The sequence below is a fragment of the Schistocerca piceifrons genome, chromosome 8 (genome assembly GCF_021461385.2).
Source record: "Schistocerca piceifrons isolate TAMUIC-IGC-003096 chromosome 8, iqSchPice1.1, whole genome shotgun sequence".
NCBI classification, from domain to species: domain Eukaryota; kingdom Metazoa; phylum Arthropoda; class Insecta; order Orthoptera; family Acrididae; genus Schistocerca; species Schistocerca piceifrons.
The window spans coordinates 57,897,489-57,917,379 of record NC_060145.1 but is presented as its reverse complement, the minus strand read 5'-3'; the positions used below and the strand labels follow the sequence as shown (position 1 = coordinate 57,917,379).

The 19,891-nt window shown below is 36.2% G+C and overlaps 1 long non-coding RNA gene and 1 other non-coding gene across 2 annotated transcripts; one reads left to right on the top strand and one right to left on the bottom strand.

Moving 5' to 3' along the window:
• Positions 1-12,547: 12,547 nt before the first annotated feature.
• On the bottom strand, positions 12,548-18,347 carry LOC124711669. Its single transcript, XR_007005498.1, has 3 exons — positions 18,256-18,347; positions 17,198-17,434; positions 12,548-13,516 (listed from the first exon to the last, which is right to left on the bottom strand). It is a non-coding gene; the product is annotated as an uncharacterized LOC124711669 (long non-coding RNA).
• Positions 18,348-18,650: 303 nt separating this feature from the next.
• LOC124712795 lies at positions 18,651-18,757 on the top strand. The gene has a single exon (XR_007005613.1). It is a non-coding gene; the product is annotated as a U6 spliceosomal RNA (small nuclear RNA).
• The last annotated feature ends 1,134 nt before the right edge of the window (positions 18,758-19,891 follow it).

The window sequence follows — 19,891 nt, the reverse complement described above, 5'->3', positions numbered from 1 at the left end:
AAAGTCATCCCAGAACACAAATTCCTCAGTACTTTATGAAAGTGCTAAACTAATCGACAGTTCCTAATCTACTCTCACAGGTATAGAAAATACAGAGGAAGGTATTGCTTGCTGCAAAAAAATCATCCAATGACAAAATAATACATAATGTAGAAAATATAAGCAAAGTAGTGAGATGAAACTTCCTGGCAGATTAAAACTGTGTGCCGGATCGAGACTTGAACTCGGGACCTCTGCCTTTCGCAGGCAAGTGCTCTACCAGGAGAGCTTCTGTAAAATTTGGAAGGTAGGAGACGAGGTACTGGCAGAAGTAAAGCTGTGAGGACGGAGCGTGAGTCGTGCTTGGGTAGCTCAGTTGATAGAGCACTTGCCCGCAAAAGGCAAAGGTTCCGAGTTTGAGTCTCGATCCGGCACACAGTTTTAATCTGCCAGGAAGTTTCATAACAGCGCACACTAGGCTGCAGAGTGAAAATCTCATTCTGAAAGTAGTGAGATAAAACCGGAAACTAGAAAAGCCAAACACAAGTATAATAAATAAAAGATGAGGGTAGAATAACAGAACGACCTCAGGAATTAGCAAATTTTGTGAATAGTTATTTCTTAAATGCTGCAGAGAAGCTGGAGTAAAATCTTCCTAACACATGTAGCACACACAGTGACTTACACAGTAAGCCCAATATAATGTTCCCCGCAACAGAGCCTTCAGTCATGAAAACAATACAATAATTATTAGAAGTCAGCTGGCATAGCATACAAGCCCCATTAACAAACATGATAAATGAGTCCTTTAGAGTTAGGTATTTTCCCAGAGCACCTAAACCATACATGAGTTGTGCCCTTATTAAAGAAAGCAGCAACTATTGAAAGCTATAGACCAGTTGCAATACTGGCTTCATTCTGAATAATAACTGAATTAGTCATGAGTTTTGTATTTGTATTTTTGTTTTATTCATCTCATAACATACATTTACAGATCATCCAATCATGCTGTACAGAAGACACATCAATTTTAGCCTTATGATATACATAATTACATAATTCCCTATCACCACTTTTTACCAGTACAGGTTTATATTGGACATAGTAATATTACTAAATTGTTTTTCTTATATTCAAATGATGATTTCATCGTTCATAAATTCCTGAATTGAATAGTAGCATTTTTCAACCAAGATATCATACAGCTTTCTCTTCAGTGAACCTATCTCCATGCTCATAACATCTCTACCCTTGAGTTTATTGTAAATTTTCATTCTCATATACTGGGGTGTCTGTTGGTAGAGTTTTAAACGATGTTGTGGAAGCACAAAATTTTCTGTGTGTCTAGTGTTGCACATATGTTTGAAACGGTTTTCTTCCATTAGCTCAGGGTTACTACATAAAAATATGATAATTTTAAATATATATGATGCAGGGATAGGTAATATTTTCAGGTTCTTGAATACTGGATGGCAGAATGTTCTTGGAGGGGCAGCAAACATTTTTCTAACAATTCGTTTTTGAAGTAGCAGGATTTGCGACATGTAGCTTGAATTTCCCCAAAAAATTAAACCATATATAATTATGGGTTCAAAGTAACTGTTTTACAGCACTTTTCTGCAGTTTATATATGTTAAATCAGATAGTATATCCACTGCAAAGGCAAGGCTGTTTAATTTTGTAGTTAAATGATCTATATGTGCTTGCCAGCTTAGATTTTTGTCCAAGTTCAGTCCCAAGAATTTAATGGATTGAGAATCGTCCATAACTTGATTTTCATGTACGATACTGACATAACTAATTTTTGATTCTTTGGTTCTAACTTGTGTAAACAAGGTCTTTGGTTGGTTGGTTGTGTTGGGGAAGGAGACCAGACAGCGAGGTCATCGGTCTCATCGGATTAGGGAAGGACAGGGAAGGAAGTCGGCCGTGCCCTTTGAAAGGAACCATCCCGGCATTTGCCTGGAGCGATTTAGGGAAATCACGGAAAACCTAAATCAGGATGGCCGGACACGGGATTGAACCGTCGTCCTCCCGAATGCGAGTCCAGTGTCTAACCACTGCGCCACCTCGTTCGGTAAGGTCTTTGGAAAGTTAAGTTTAAGGCCATGTATCTAGGTTGTTTAGAGTGTTTATAACACCATCTAGAATTTCTCCCACATTTTGTTTTTCAAGGAGTACTGAAGTATCATCAACAAAAACATGACTGGCTGGGCTTTGATATTAAGAGGTAAATCATTTATGTAAAAGAGAAACAATATTGGCCTTAAGTCTGAGACTTGAGTGACTCCTTGTGATATTGTATCCCACTGAGACGCATAATTTATGGAGTTAGATGTTATGATTACCTTTTGCTTCCTGTTTGTCAGACAAGACCTGAGCCACTGCAGAGCATTTTGTCTGATGCCATATCTGTCTAGTTTATGAAGCAGCATGGAGTGATTCACAGAATCAAATGCCTTTGTAAGGTTGCAGAAGATACCTACTGCTTTGTTGCATCTGTCTAGTGATAAGCAGATTTTTTTCAATGAATTCATTAATAGCACTCATGGTGCTTTTCCCTTTTTGGAACCCATACTTGTTTTTAAGAATAACACCATGTTTCGCAATAAATTTTGTTATCTGGACTGCAGATATTTTTTCAAATACTTCGGATAGCTCTAGGAAGATAGATACGGGACAGTAATTTCCCATATCCTCTCTTGATCCTTTTTTGTGTAGTGGTTTTATCTCTGCATACTTAAGCACATCAGGGAAGTTGGCTTGCTCAAATGACTGATTGATTATCAAGGACAGAGGGTGTGCTATTTTATCATATACACATTTGATTACTTTGGTGGGTGTTTGATCCCACCCTACTGTGTGTGTGTGTGTGTTTTTTTTTAAGGACAAAATAGCATTTTTTACATTTTCAGCTGAGACTTCACCAAATGTCACTAGGGAGTCACTGTCCTTGTTCAGGCCAAAGAAATTCACACTGTTTTGATAATTAGTTTCATTTAAATCAGATCTTGTTCGTTGTTTTGTTTGATTTTTGAAATTTCCTGGTGGTTAACTGTTGTACCTAATTCTGATTTAATAACAGACCATACTGCTTTAGACTTTTCTTATGTCCTAAAATGAACTTATGTGACAGCCATTTTAAATACACTTTTATAATAACTCACATAGTTAACAAATTCAGGGTTTTTATTGTGTTTCATTTCTTTATGTAGCTTTTGTTTTTGAGCACTAGATACTTTTGAGCCTGGAGTAATCCAGTTTGGTTTACTTTTAACTTTTTGGTGCCAGATCCTAGGTGGGAATGATTCACTGAATACCTCTAGAAAACTTCTTAGAAAATTACCAAAATTTTCAGTACTTGACACACTATTATTTATGGGCAATTTCACTGCATCTATCTTGTCACGGAATAGGTTCAAGTTAATTTTACTGAAGTCTCTTTTCATAAAGCCTTTCTTAACATTTGGTTTATTTTTTTCTGGTAGCTGAATAAACAATGCAGAATGGTCAGAAATTCCTAAGTCTAAACAGGACTTGTTTTCACTGTCAAACACATAATTTGTTAAGATGTTGTATATAGAAGTAGCTGAATTGGCATTTTATCTAGTGAATTCACAAAAATTTAGTTTAACACCAAAGTTCTGAATTATGTCAACAGACTGTTTTGAACCATTGTCTTGACTTATCACATTTACACCAAAATCAGCTGCTATGATGATATTTTTCTTCCTTTCTTTCTTAAGTTTATATAGAAGACACTGGAGTTTGGACAATAAAGTTTTAGTTACTGCACTTCCCAGAATTCAATAAATTGATATGACTATTGTGTTCATGTCTTTTAGTTCAACACAACAACTTTCAAAGGAGCACTCCTCATTTAAATAATCAAAATCTGCCTTTATTTCATATGTTATACAGTATCGAGAAGTATGCACGAGCCCCCATGGGATCTTTCTTTTCTGCAAAAGCTGCTTGCTATGTTGAGATGTTCCAATTTATTAAAAATTTTTATGGGGCCACTAGTTAACCAATGCTCATTTAAACAGACAACTTTGATATTTTTGCTTTGATTGGGGATAATTTGCAGTTCTTCAATTTTGATACCATCTGCCTTCACACCATTTGTATTCCAATGAATTAAATAATTTTTTCACTTTTCTTTATCTGTATAAGTACAGATCTTCACAGATTTCTTACTCAGTGTTTTCTTCAAACCAGTTACTTATAAAAAATCCTTCAGATGATTTTACTACTAATACTACCACCACCATCGCTTACACAATTTGTTCAACATAAGAATCAAAGATGTCGACAAGATGCTGCATCCACAAGATGATGTGAACAACTGCTTGCAGCAGTTCCGGTGGATCAGGTACAGACTGAACTTGTCCCTGGTAAACAAATCCTTTTAGATATCCCCAGAGCCAAAGGTCATGTGGATACAGATCAGGGATTTTGCAAGCCATGCATCTGGAAAACCTCTGGAGATAAAACATTCGTGAAGGTTGCATTAAGTAGTTATTTCACCAAGCAAGTGACATGGGGTGTTGCCCTGTCTTCATGAAAACAGTGGTTTCCACACAGTTGTGTTTTCCAAAGGAGGAATCACACACTTTACAAGGAGGTCTCAATAATGTCCAGACATCATGGTACACCTGACAAGCCCTCTGGGAGCATTCTCTTTAAAGAAGAATCGACTCAGAATAAAGTGCTTGTGAATCCAAACCACACAATCACATACAATGAGTGTTATGGCTCTTCATGCACAACACGTGGTTTAACAGTATCCCAGATTTGGCAGTTCTGTGTATTTACAGCATCCTGTAGTGTAAAATGTGCCTCATCACTCCATAGAATATTGCCTGGCCAATCCATGCCAGAAACCAAAGAGCAAACTCAGAACATTGCTTGCAGATCATGAAGTTTCAATTACTGCACTGTCTGGATCTTATACGGGTACCTATGTAATATAGACTGCAAAACTTTCTGTACTGTTGACCCTGGGATGGACAATTCTCATGACACTGCACATCTTAAAAAAAAAATCTCTTCAAACACAACTATGATATACACACATATGAAACTAGACAGAAGATGAACCCACACAGGAAGACAGTAAATACAAACTTATGCAAAAGAGGAGGGCATCATTCTGGAACTATGTTATATAACCATATGCCTTCTTACCTAAAATGCATACCAACACTAAATGCATTTAAAATACAGTTAAAACAATTCTTGCTTGGCCACTGCTTCTATTCTTTGTCTGAGTTTATGGAACATCATAATAAGTAAAGCTCATTTACCAAATTTCACTAATTGTCAATTCGTAATAGAGTTTATATTGTGCTTATCATGTCATCTCACTTAATAACTGCTATTATCACATGTAGAAGAAATGTAGTACACCAACCTACATTATTATGCATTTCTATTATGTCAACAATGTAGTCAAAATGACTACTGTATTTTAAACTAACTAGTTTACCACTGTCCTATATCACATGTACAAACAATGTACGAAACTGATTCTTGGACCAATAAATAAATAAATAAATAAACAAGCACTAACACCACCCTGGACATGTGCTGCATGGTCATTACAGCAAAAGCAACTTTGTCAATAACTTCCACTGGGATAGGACACTTTCCTCTTACTGGTGCCACACCAGGCTCACCCGTGTTTTTGAGTTTCATCATAATCTTCTTCTTTAAACCATTTAGTGACTCCAGGCCTCTACTCAGAACTCTCAGTCGGCGATATTCTCTCAGTGCTGCACTGTAATTGCTGCCATTCACATAAAATAGTTTCACTAACACCGCAGGGTCTCTCTTCTCGACAGCCTTACTGTTCACGCCTGTTACGGCTTGTCAAATGACAGCACTTATGTCATACCATCATATGAACAGTGTACAGCGCCAGATCTGCACTTCGCGGCCAAAATTGGAACTATTTTTTCCACCATAAATCAGTTCCACATTAACATATTATCACATCTACCAAGTTTTGCTGCCATACAACGAAGTCAGCACACACTGGACCTCCGTAAGTAGCTGCACTTTAATTATAACCATAAGTTACATATAACAACTCTTCCTTTTCTCACACTGGTTCTGACGTAAGATGTCAACAAGTGTAATCTTTTATGTGTAACTTATCTAATCCAGTGGTTATGTGGTGCACACATAAAAAAGATGTCTATCTTTTCAGAGCTCTCCAAGATTAATGTTTGTTCAAGTAATTTCTACTACCTGTTTCCTATTTTGGAACTATGACTGAAAACATTTCTTTGCTATTTTTGTGTGGCAATAGCTCCTCATTTATGTGTTTACCATTACTGGACAGTTTATGCCTTGGACAAGTCCAAGTTTATTCCTATTGTATTGTTGTTTTCATATAGACCTATTACAACATTTTGAATGAATTGAGTAATAGCTGATTTTGTACCCATGCCACTCCAAAAAACATGCTGAGATACAGCCAAAAGGTTGGATTTCTGAAAGTTATTTGTTACTCTATGTTTCAGATATCTCTATAACTTTTGAAAATACGGATAACGTAGCTATTGATCTATAGTTTCCCACTTAATATATAGTGCCCTTATTATATAATGTTTTCATTTCTGAAATTTTTAATCTATAGGGAGACACCCCTCAGAAAATTACGCATATGTGACCTGCGAGACTAATGTGATTATTATACCAAATTGCATTGTAATTTATTGGTGCTTTCAATCATACATTGTACAGGAAGTACATAATGAGACATGGGTAATATAATAATTTTTTCATTTACTTAAACGCAAATTACTTTGCATGGATGTCATATTTTTACACACACACACACACACACACACACACACACACACACACACACACACACACACACACATATATATATATATATATATATATATATATATATATATATATATATATATATATATATATAAAAAACAAAGATGATGTGACTTACCAAACGAAAGCGCTGGCAGGTCGATAGACACACAAACATACACACAAAATTCTAGCTTTCGCAACCAACGGTTGCTTTGCCAGGAAACAGGGAAGGAGAGGGAAAGATGAAAGGATGTGGGTTTTAAGGGAGAGGGTAAGGAGTCATCCCAATCCCGGGAGCGGAAAGACTTACCTTAGGGGGAAAAAAGGACGGGTATACACTCGCACACACACACATATCCATCCACACATATACAGACACAAGCAGACATATTCAAAGACACAGAGTTCACTTTTTTTGTTCTCAATCAGTTTACCACTTCTATCAGAGACGGAGCGTTATACACATAGTTCCGTACTGAAAAAATAATTTGCCCGGTCACGTGTAACTAGTTCATGTGATTCTGTTGACCAAACTGTACCACAAGGTCACATGCAAACATATGCTTCAGCCTATTACACTTGTGAGACTGTTGAAATTCTGTGTCTTTGAATATGTCTGCTTGTGTCTGTATATGTGTGGATGGATATGTGTGTGTGTGTGCGAGTGTATACCCGTCCTTTTTTCCCCCTAAGGTAAGTCTTTCCACTCCCGGGATTGGGATGACTCCTTACCCTCTCCCTTAAAACCCACATCCTTTTGTCTTTCCCTCTCCTTCCCTCTTTCCTGACGAAGCAACTGTTGGTTGCGAAAGCTAGAATTTTGTGTGTATGTTTTTTGTTTGTTTGTGTGTCTATCGACCTGCCAGTGCTTTCGTTTGGTAAGTCACATCATCTTTGTTTTTAGATATATTTTTCCCACGTGGAATGTTTCCCTCTATTATATTCATATATATATGACATTGGTAGATAAGGAAAGAATAATTAAAAAACCCACATACAGGGTGGTCCATTGATAGTGACCGGGCCAAATATCTCACGAAATTAGCATCAAACAAAAAAACTACAAAGAGGGAAACTCATCTAGCTTGAAGGAGGAAACCAGATGGTTGGCCTGCTAGATGGCGCTGCCATAGGTAATATGGGTATCAACTGCGTTTTTTTTAAATAGGAACCCCCATTTTTATTACATTTTCGTGTAGTACGTAAAGAAATATGAATGTTTTAGTTGGACCACTTTTTTCGCTTTGGAATAGATGGCGCTGTAATATTCACAAACATATAAGTATGTGGTATCAGGTAACATTCCCCCAGTGCGGATAGTATTTGCTTCGTGATACATTACCTGTGTTAAAATGGACCGTTTATCAACTGCGGAAAAGGTCGATATCGTGTTGATGTATGGCTATTGTGATCAAAATGCCCAACGGGTTTGTGCTATGTATGCTGCTCGGTATCCTGGACGACATCAACCAAGTGTCCGGACCGTTTGCTGGATAGTTATGTTATTTAAGGAAACAGGAAGTGTTCAGCCGCATGTGAAATGTCAACCATTACCTGCAACAAATGATGATGCCCAAGTAGGTGTTTTAGCTGCTGTCACGGCTAATGCACACATCAGTATCAGACAAATTGCGTGTGAATTGGGAATCTCAAAAACGTTGGTGTTGAGAATGCTAGGTCAACATCGATTGCACCCGTACCATATTTCTATGCACCAGGAATTGCATGGCGACGAATCTGAATGTCATGTACAGATCTGCCACTGGGCACAAGAGAAACTACGGAACGATGACAGATTTTTTGCATGCGTTCTATTTAGCGACGAAGCATCATTCACCAACAGCGGTAATGTAAACCGGCATAATATGCACTATTGGGCAACGGAAAATCCATGATGGCTGTGACAAGTGGAACATCAGCGACCTTGGCGGGTTAATGTATGGTGCGGCATTATGGGAGGAGGGATAATTGACCCCCATTTTATCGATGGCAATCTAAATGGTGCAATGTATGCTGATTTCCTACGTAATGTTCTATTGATGTTACTACAAGATGTTTCACTGCATGACAGAATGGTGATGTACTTCCAACATGATGGACGTCCGGCACATAGCTCGCGTGCAGTTGAAGCGGTATTGAATAGTATATTTCATGACAAGTGGATTGGTCGTTGAAGCACCATACCATGCCCCGCACGATCACCGGATCTGACATCCCCGGATTTCTTTATGTGGGGAAAGTTGAAGGATATTGGCTATCGTTATCCACAGACAACACCTGACAACATGCATCAGCGCATTGTCAATGCATGTGCAAACATTACGGAAGGCGAACTACTTGCTGTTGAGAGGAATGTCATTACACGTATTGCCAAATGCATTGAGGGTGACGGACATCATTTTGAGCATTTATTGCATTAATGTGGTATTTACAGGTAATCACGCAGTAACAGCATGCGTTCTCAGAAAGGATAAGCTCACAAAGGTACATGTATCACATTGGAACAACCTAAATAAAATGTTCAAACGTACCTATGTTGTGTATTTTAATTTAAAAAACCTACCTGTTACCAACTGTTCATCTAAAATTGTGAGCCATATGTTTGTGACTATTACAGCTGCATCTATCACAAAGTGAAAAAAGTGGTCCAACTAAAACATTCATATTTCTTTACGTATGACACGAATATGTAATAAAAAGCGGGGGTTCTTATTTTTAAAAAAATGCAGTTGATATCTGTTTGACCTATGGCAGTGCCATCTAGCAGGTCAACCATAGTGACATCTGGTTTCCCCCTTCAAGCTAGACAAGTTTCATTCTTTGTAGTTTTTTCGTTTGATGCTTATTGTGTGAGATATTTGGCCTGGTCACGATCAATGGACCACCCTGTATACTGGTACATAACAAATTCATGATATAGTGGAGATGCTGAATCGCAATAGGCACAACATCAAGACTCATGATATGTACATATGCATGCTATTTCTCACTGAATTACGTAAGGCAGATCAAAGAAACAGAAAGAACCAGATTCAAACAACAATAATGAATTACAAACATCCTTCAATAATACACTTTGGTTTTTAGATGGAATAATTGTGTTGCTTACAAATATACATCATCTTTGACTTATTTGTTATTAGTCAACCTGATTATTTATTTGTAATACAGAAATTTTTTTGCATGAAATCTTCAATGAAATGAAAACTGTTTTTTACTAAATATACTTTAAGACGTGCTTTAAATTGATACATTTCCTCTATGTTTTTGACCTCTTTTGATAGTTCATTATGTAGCAGGACTCCATGGTAAAACATAGTGGGTTTGGTCTTCACTTAACTGTTTCTATCCAGGTACAAGCAACCACTGTATCTAGTTTGGTTATCATGTATGGAGCTGTTTTTTGCCATATAAAGACTGTAGTTTGTAGTGTATTCACATGGAACTGACAAAATATCCCATTTATTAAATACAGTATAACTCTGATTATCCGACCTTCAAATAACCGATTCCTTGGATTATCAGACCATCCATCTATGCTCCACACTGAATAGCGTGCCAACTTTATTGATCAATTTTATCCTGTCACAACAATGTCTGTCTGAGTCATGCTCCTCAGGTATGTTCAGTTGACAGGCTATGTGCTATTTTATCCTCAAAGAATGAAATGGTAACAGGCATGAAATTGCAAAAGACAGGTTGGCTGTTGCAACATGCAGCAACACAAGTGTCCATAAATTGCCGTTGCTTGTAATCGGCAAATCTAAGAAACCAAGAGCTCTCAGAAATAAACATATTCTCACTTCTTGTTTATTATCAAGCTCAAAATATGCTTGGATGAATGGTAATTTATTGAAAGTGTGGTCTTTTCATGCATTTGTTCCAGCTGTTAAAAAATACTTGAAATAAAAAAAAAAACATACCACCCCATGCAACTGCATTGCTAGACAACACCACAAGCCACCCTGCAGAGTCTGAATTTCAACAACGTGACATGAAAGTTATGTTTTTGCCCCACTCCGTGAGACTTCAATAATCCAACCAATGGCCCACAATGTTATTGAGTGGTTAAAACGACATTGCAAGAGGAAATATGTCACTGTTAGAGAAACCAAAAGAGGGTTGTGATCATTTTGAAGCAATAAGGAGCCTCAACATAAAAGATGCAATTTACACAGTTGCTTCAGCTTGGGAACAACTTAAGAGAGGGCGGTGTAGCCCCTGCTACCAATGAAGAACTTGACAATGATTAGATTGCTGAACTTGTTTTGCAACAGTATGGTGTTGAGCAAGAAGAGTCAAATAATGGAGATAGGGAAACAGATAAAAAGATTGGCGACTCTGCAGCAAAGGATGTGTTCGAGACTGCCCTCAAACATTTGGAACAACCATTACAGCTAAGGAGATACTGTGGGTGAAGAAGCGGCATGATGCAGCCACAAATGCAAAGTTGAAGAAATTGAAACAAAAAACATTTTACACTTTCTTAAATATATTTTCAGTGTCTAATGTTTTGTTTTCCTTGTCTTTATTAGAAACACAACTTTTTACTTAATTTTGATTTATTACACCGTTTTGGGCCCTGTAAATGGCTAGTTTCAGCCTCCTCTAATTATCTGACCTTTTAGTGTTCTGACAGCCCCTTAGTCCCAAAAGTAACACTTAATTGAGATTTTATTGTAGCTCAATGCAGTATAACTTGCTCATTATTCAGATGGCCCATTTTTGCAGTTTGAACACATTCTCCATATTCTGAGCATTCCCACTCCCTCTCCCTTCCCCTGAATATTATACCACAAATGATGATAGAATGTACGTATGCAAAATATTGGTCTAAGGCATGAGCTACTATACACTGTGGTTAACATTTACATTGCAAGTCATGCTGTGCTAATTCTAAATACTCTCACTTTTAATTGATGATCAACATACATAAGAAAATTTTGTGTTAGCTACACACTCTGTGGTCTCATTATATACTTTAAGTCTCGTTGTATTAGATTTTTTACACATACAGAAGTTCACGTTATTTATCTGTTTTATATTTGGGGCTACCTTATCGTTTGTTGACCAGTTGTGTGTTGTCAGATTTTACTCCTAACATTTCTGGAGTCCAACCTGTAACTATTATACTGCTGCCATCAACAAATAAAATACAAAACAAGCAAAATACAAATGTTTTATTTCATCTTTGAGCAAATTTACATGCAACTGGCGTCATCAAAGTTAACACAATAATAAGAATAATTGTAATAATACAAACTTGGGCAAATGTCATTACGTATAAGAAAATAATGAACAATAAATACACTGCATATTTAAGTAAGTGACAATAACAACAAAAAGTTTCTTAATAGAGCGATTACAAAATAAATGAACTACATAGTAACTGGTGGCACACTTTTACGGTGCACCTCTGCGAACAGTGGAACTTGTGTGACTTTGTGCCAATCCTGAACGTTTACACTCATGGCCAACTTTTGCTATGTAATAATATTGTGCACCATAACAATAAGTAGCTGTTCTGGATAGTGCTGATCCACGTGCATTGTGATTGTTAATATTTTTTACAAAAATTAGTGGAGAGGCTGTACCTGGTCGTTCAAATGAGTCGCCATAAACTTTCATGTCAGTTCTGTGACACATTAATCCGTTACATGTTCATTTCTTTAATATGCTGTAAGTTGGTTGCCCTGGGAAAAGGAGGTGGGGCTTGTCTCAGCACCAAATGTGATTAGGAGTCAATTGCAAGTTTCTGCTCCCAGTTTCCTCTGTTCAGAGGCCAACTAAAATTGTGTGGTTAGTAAGTGACTGACAAAGTTAATAATTAAACAGATAAATCACAATAGTAAAATAGTTACTCAGTATGGCATATATAAATTTTGCATGTTATGTGATCCACAGTGGGAAGTCATTAATGCAAATGAGAAACAGTAATGGGCCTAACACACTCCCACGAGGGACTAACATGTTCAGCACTCTGTACATTGCTTCGCATGACAGGTATTGAGCTGTGAGAAAATACATACAAAAGATTTCAGAAAATATGTAACCAACTAATATCACAAAAAACATTGCTTCACATAATGCGTATTTATCTGAGAGGAGAAGCATACTGCACTACTGAGTTCAGAAAATAAATAACTAGTAGACATTCAGAAAAGAACATACACACGTAAACAACTCAGTAATATTTGAACTCTGCAGACTATATCATTATCACATTAAATGTTGTAGGAAAGTTTTGTAGAATGTAAATACTTTACAATTAAAGAAAACTACTCAACACAAAGCAGAGGCATTGAGTTGTTGATAGGCACACACAAAAGAAAGAAAACTTGCTAGCTTTTGGAGTTACCCTTTGATGAGCTACAGTAAAATACGCAAACTCTTAGACATGTCAATGCCCCTACATGATGCTAGCCAGACTAATAGTGCCTGTTAATCTTGTTATTTGGTTTCTGGCTTCCTGAACATTATTAGCTAGTAATGCTGTCATCTGCAAATCCCAAGCTATTTAAGTTTATTTGATCTTTCTTCGTTCCAATTCTTATGTTTTTAGGATTTTCCTTGTAACATTCCCTTATCATGTATTCCAGAACACAGCTGAAAAGTCATGGTGACAAACCATCTCCCCAGCTTAATTGTAAATGGGTCCAATATTTGTCCTCTGCTTACAGGCTCTGATATACAACTGTAAAATTTATATTCAATTGTTCATTTACTCACACTCACATATATTAAGTGGACAAAATGACTTAGGCATATGCCTCATGCTGTTCAGACACTCAATTGCTTATTGTACCAGGTCAGATTCTAAGAATTCCTGTATGCTGTAAAGGCAGTATTCTATTGGGAGTGATCTTAGATTTGTTCTAAAATCTTTTAGCTCTGTGATGCTCTTTATTAGTGCTGGAATATGATTGTATAATCTTATTCCCATATATTTAACACTTTTGCTGTGAAATAGAATGGGGAACCAATCTAAGTGAGTTTTTGATCTTTTTCCGTGGTGGTGACAACCAGAGTTCCAGTCCAGTATACTGCTTTTTCTTTTAGCATTTTTAATCAGATTCCTAAAACATTTCTTATATGTCGTAACATATTCTATTAAGTACTGATCTTTATTATCTCCTTTTTTTAAAGTTGGTTTTGATGAACTAGAGTTTGACTTGATAACCTAATAGTAGGGGACGTCCACCGGCTTGCTTTTAATTTGTACAAACTGTGATGACATCAATAACAATAAATAAATTATTTGCCTGTGGTATTTTATTATGTATATTTTAGGTTAAAATAAAAGCATACTGCTGATATTCAATCGAAGAATTCCTTCACGATAACTCGAATAACAAACAGTGAATACATGGCTCCAGTTCTAGCAAATCTATTATTTACTGCTTACTTACTCGAATAATGTGTATTTATACAATGAAATCACTCAAATAATACATACATAAATATTCAGAAACTGGAAAGGCGTATGGTTAACACCTACTTGTTCATATATGTAGGCAGGCACATTACCTTTATTACCAATTCTATGTCATTCACCTGCCATGCCTGGACAGATAGCATCTTTCAGTAATATTAGCACAATAAAATGAATACTATATTGCAATGTAAAATATGACACTAAAACACACAGACGGGATACATATAACTTCAAAATTTATTTTAATGGTACAATAAATTCATTATATTTGACCTTGCTTTAGCAGCTGTAGTAGGTTTTGCATATTCTTGCTTCATGTCTATTGTACTTCCCATGGTTTAAGAATTCTGCCACTGAATAGAAGCAGTGATCAAATAAGAATGCCCTTAGGGAATTGTGAAACAGAGAAAATGAAGAAATAACTTTAATTTTATGTGGCAGACTATTGTACATTTGTATTGGCTATTTTTATTAAAGGTTTTAAAGGCTGTTGTCATTACTGACTGAACACAGAGTTTGTCTTTTTGCCTGGTATTATGTTCATGTACTTTACAGATTTTATTTATCTCTTTGATATTTTTCCTCGCATATTTACAATTTTCTAGAATAAAAAGACAGGAGAGAGGGAGTATGGAAGACTTCTGACAGACGGGCCCTACATGAGTCAGTCTGTTTTGCATGGTGCATTGCTCTTATAGCTCTTTTTTGGGTCAGGTAGATTACAGAGCTAGCAGCTGTGTTATCCCAGAATATAATTCCATATCGTAGGATACTGTGGAACTGGGCAAAGTATGCAATTCTAACAGTGTGGAAGCTTGCTTTGTGTGCAAGTAAGCATGGACTGTAGTGTACTTTTTTCAGTGTTGTATTTGTTTTTGTTTTATGTGTGAGCCATTTAAAATCATTTTGAAGCCTAAAAATTTTGTTTCCAGTGAGGATGCAATTCTACTGCCATTTATTGTCACAGAAGTGTTGCAGGCTTCCCCTTTCAAACAGAAATTAAGCGCAGTTATTTTGGAAATGTTTATTATTAGTTTATTTCCTCCAAACCAGTCATTTAGCTGGTCTGTAGCTTCATTTATGTTTTCTTGTAGCTGTGTTTGTGTTTCCCCTGTAAGAAGGATGCCAGTGTCACGTGCAAACAAAATATTTAGTTGCAACTGTATGCTTACATCTAGGTCATTTATATGTAGAAGGGAAGAAATAGGCATGAGAATCGATCCTGCATCTGAAAAATATGTTCTAGTGCTATAATTTAGTTCATAAGCTATTACTACTTTTTGTTTCAGATTTGTCAGGTAGGAGAAGAACTATTTTTAATGTGGTGCCTCTAATGCCATACTTTTGGAGTTCTATCAGCAGGATTCTGTGGTCCAAAATGTCAAAAGTTTTGCTTAGATCTAAGAAAATATCAGCAGCATTTTCTTTACTATCCAGTGCTTCTACAGCATTTTGCAAAAATTATATATGGCTTTGGTCGTAGATTTATTTTTCCAAAAACCATGCTGGGCATCAGCAAGGATTTTGTTCTTATCCAGAAATTCCATACAGCTGTTATACATGATTCTTTCAATGATTCTTTGGCAAAAATTGATAATAATGACATTGGTCTATAGTTTTCCAAATTTGCTTTGTCACTTTTTTTATGAATAGGGATCACTTTGGCATAGATTTTTTGTATTGTCTTCACAGTACTGCCTGAAGAAATTTACAATCTGCTGCGGACCACTAATTCTCTTGTTGTCACAGTTCAGTGTCATATTTTCCCTTTTACTATTTCCTTCCTGCTATATTACTTTCCAGATTGCTTTGCTTTTATTTTCCATAAACTGATCATTGGCCATTATTTTTGCCTGACATACGACTTTTCTGTACACCTGAATATATTTTATGATGTAACTGTTAAGGAGAGGGGATCTGTTGTGTTTTTTTCTGTAACTGAGCAATTTTCTTTTTGTGTCGCGTGAGACTTTTATGGCTCTTGTTATATATGACTTTGCTTTTAGTTTTGTGTTCCTTAATGCCTGTATTATGAGCGGACATACTGTTTCAAAATAATAGTTGGAGATGTCATAGAACTTTTCAAACTTTTTGTTGGTGTCATGTAACTGAGAAACTTCTTCTCAGCTTTCTCTTGATAACAAGTGATTGAATGTGTCTATGCTTTTCTGTAGAAACTTCATGCAGTCACAGTCCTTTTATGGTTTTGTATGGGTAGTAAACAGTCTGAGAAGGTTACCACTTGAGCTTCATGATCATTAAAATTTGTATTTACACATTTTTTGTATAGGGTGTGTTAACAAATATTTGGTCCACAGTAGTGGCAGAAGTTTTTGTAATTCTTGTTGGGGTTGTAATTGTTTGTTTTAAACTGAAAGTATCTGTTAGGTTGAGCAACAGTCCATTTCTCCTGCTTGTTTCAAGAAAGTCAGGTGTTGAAATCCCCACACAGAACTATTGATTTCTTGCCTACATGTATCCTAATTAGTAATGTTTCTCGTTTATTGCTAAATGCCTCAAAGTTCCCATTTGGAGAGTGACAGATACACACGACAGCTGTATTTGCACCACTGATTTCTACAACTGTTGCTTCAAAGTCTATTTCTGTACTGAGGTACTGAAAACTATCATTAGCTTTTAATTTCAACCCACTTTTAAATAAAATAGCAGTACCTCCACTTTTGTATTTTCTTCTACAGATGTTATTTGCAAGTGTGTAGCCTGGTATTGTAAATGAAGCAACCTGATCTGGCTTTAACCAGTTTTCCGAGAAACACAGAACATCGACAAAATGCAGTTTAGTGTTTAGCAAAACCTCAATGTCTGAAACCTTGTTTGTGACTGACTGGAGAGATATTTGTCATTGAAATTTATTTGTCAACAGGATTTTAAATTGACGTCCAAATTTCCTAAGGGCATTATTATTATTACATGACTTACCTCAATTTTGTTTGGAGGGATTTTGTCCATAAAGAATCATCGATGCAGATTTTTGGAATCTTCTTTTATCTCCCTGACTTCCGAATGCTTTCTGCTTCTCGGATGTTCACCCATGTGACTGCCTCTTTAGTGGTGCCATTGCTGGCTACTTGCACCCAACATGCTGAACTACAGCTGAGGCAGACACTGTTCAATCAGCAGAGAAATATTCTTGAATAATGTACAACGGTTGCTCTTCTAGAACCCAAAATCCATCATGACACGAGATCAAAAATCTCAGTACTGTTGATTGGCCAGTCTACTCCACAACAAAGGTGTTAAATATATGGGGATAAAATTGTACAATCATCTTCCAACACTAATAAAGAACACCACAGAGTTAAAGGATTTTGGAACAAATCTAAGATCACTCGCAATAAAGCACTGGCATTACAGCATATAGAAATTCTTAGAATCTGACCTAGCATAATAAGCAATAGTGTGTCTTAACACATGAGGCGTAAGTACAAGTCAGTTTCTCTCCTCTCGGATAAATACCCATTATTTGAAGAAATGTACCTTTTAATTTTTTAAAAAAAAATATCTGTTAACTGTGTATTTTTTTAACAATTTCGTGTATATTTTCTCACAGATTTATACCCACCCTGTGAAGCAATGTACAGTCTTAAAGAGGGTAGTGATCTCTCAAATCTCGAGTGGCTCAAAAATATATGAATATTTGAACATTGGAGTTTAATGAGAATCACTCGTGAATGCATGTATCTGTGTGTACACGTACCTGTATAAGTGTAAAACGTTAACTATCGTAACCGGTTGTGTGTTGGAAAACATGCAGAAATGCTAACAGATATTCTGTTCTAAAAACTTGTTTTTAGGCTGCTAATATTGACGCCGATTACATGTAGATTCTTTAAGAATGTTTAAGAAGTTTAAAAAATATGTTGTTTAACAGAAGAGAAATTACTGAGGGCACTAGCCTACAAATTAATTCTTTTAAAATAGCCGTAGCAGTTTCGGTGGTAACTTGATACTGTGAGATGAATGAAATGTTGAATTACCGTTTAGCTAACAACAGTTCTATTAACATCCAAATTTCGTTTCGAAGCACATGTTTATCGTCACGTAATCTTCCCAAGTTGCGGACAGTACGACACAAAGTTGAAAGTAGTGTGAGTGACGCAGTAACTACGAGATGGCGTGGTAGGCGCAGTGTCTCCGAGTATAGGAGCACAAGGCGACAAAATTTTGTTAATTATTTCTCTACACATTCCAGTAATGTGACGAAAATTCCAGTAAATACATAGAACATAGTGTGTCTCTTCAAACGTTACACTTTTTAGACCACTATCTTACTTTTACGAGAAATGCCGATACATAATACTCCAGTACTTTTAGAACATACATTTACTGGAAGCTTGTAACTATATATATTGAAAGTTAACTTCACATTCACGTACTTGCTTCGGCAGTACATATACTAAAATTGGAACGATACAGAGAAGATTAGCATGGCCCCTGCGCAAGGATGACACGCAAAATCGTGAAGCGTTCCACATTTTTTTGACAATAACATACAGGGAAACTACATATCGCTTGCTAGATAGATTTTTCTTTTTCTTTTTTTTTTCCCCCGAACTGAAGCGAATTGACATCACTTTTAGAGTAAATCTCCTGACAGCATTTTTCTTATGTACGAGGATGAACTTCCAAATCTTGAAGTGCTCTGCATATTTTCATATTTTTTCCTAATATTTAATTACAATCAAAATATGAGAAGCATAGTGATCTTGATTTCTCATACCGCGTGGTTTCACTTCTTTTTTAATTTCTATGTCATTCTTAATTCTTTCGCGAGCTGTGGTGGTAATAAGGGGCTTTTGTAATTTACATTTCTCCTGTTTCTGAAGGAATTTAAAAAAGTGTTAAAATCTGCATACCAAACGCTAGTAGTAGTAGTAGTAGTAGTAGTAGTAGTTTATTCATCCAGAGACAATTTACATTGCATGGATTTCGTCAAAAAATACATAGTATATATATACACACATATAGGGTGAACAATACTATACAAAATACAGATGTGCATAGTGGACTACATAACATCAGACCACATTGAAATAGCATGTTCAACTTTGATTATTTACATTGATGTATGAGAAAGACTTTTTACATGGAATACACAGTTGACATTTAGATATAACACATACAATTCTAGCACTTTTGTACATATTATTTATTTAGATCATAGCAACAGTCAGATAAAAATTACTATTGGCACAGAGTACATCACTATAATTGTTTAGTATGAAGCTATTCCAGGTATTCTTTTACACTATAATAGCAGTTGGTCATTAAAAATATGAATACTGCTTCTTTAAATGAAGACAATTTTTTATTTCTTTTATCTTTACCGGTAGTTTGTTATACAATCTGCTTCCTTGTATGTTTGTTTGTTTCTGCGCCAAAGCCTTGTTAACTCTTTTATATGAATGTCATTGCACTTTCTTGTGTTGTAAGTATGTAGATCCGAGTTGGATTGGAAATTGTTAATGGTTCAAATGGCTCTGAGCGCTATGGGACTCAACTGCTGTGGTCATAAGTCCCCTAGAACTTAGAACTACTTAAACCTAACTAACCTAAGGACAGCACACAATACCCAGCCATCACGAGGCAGAGAAAATCCCTGACCCCGCCGGG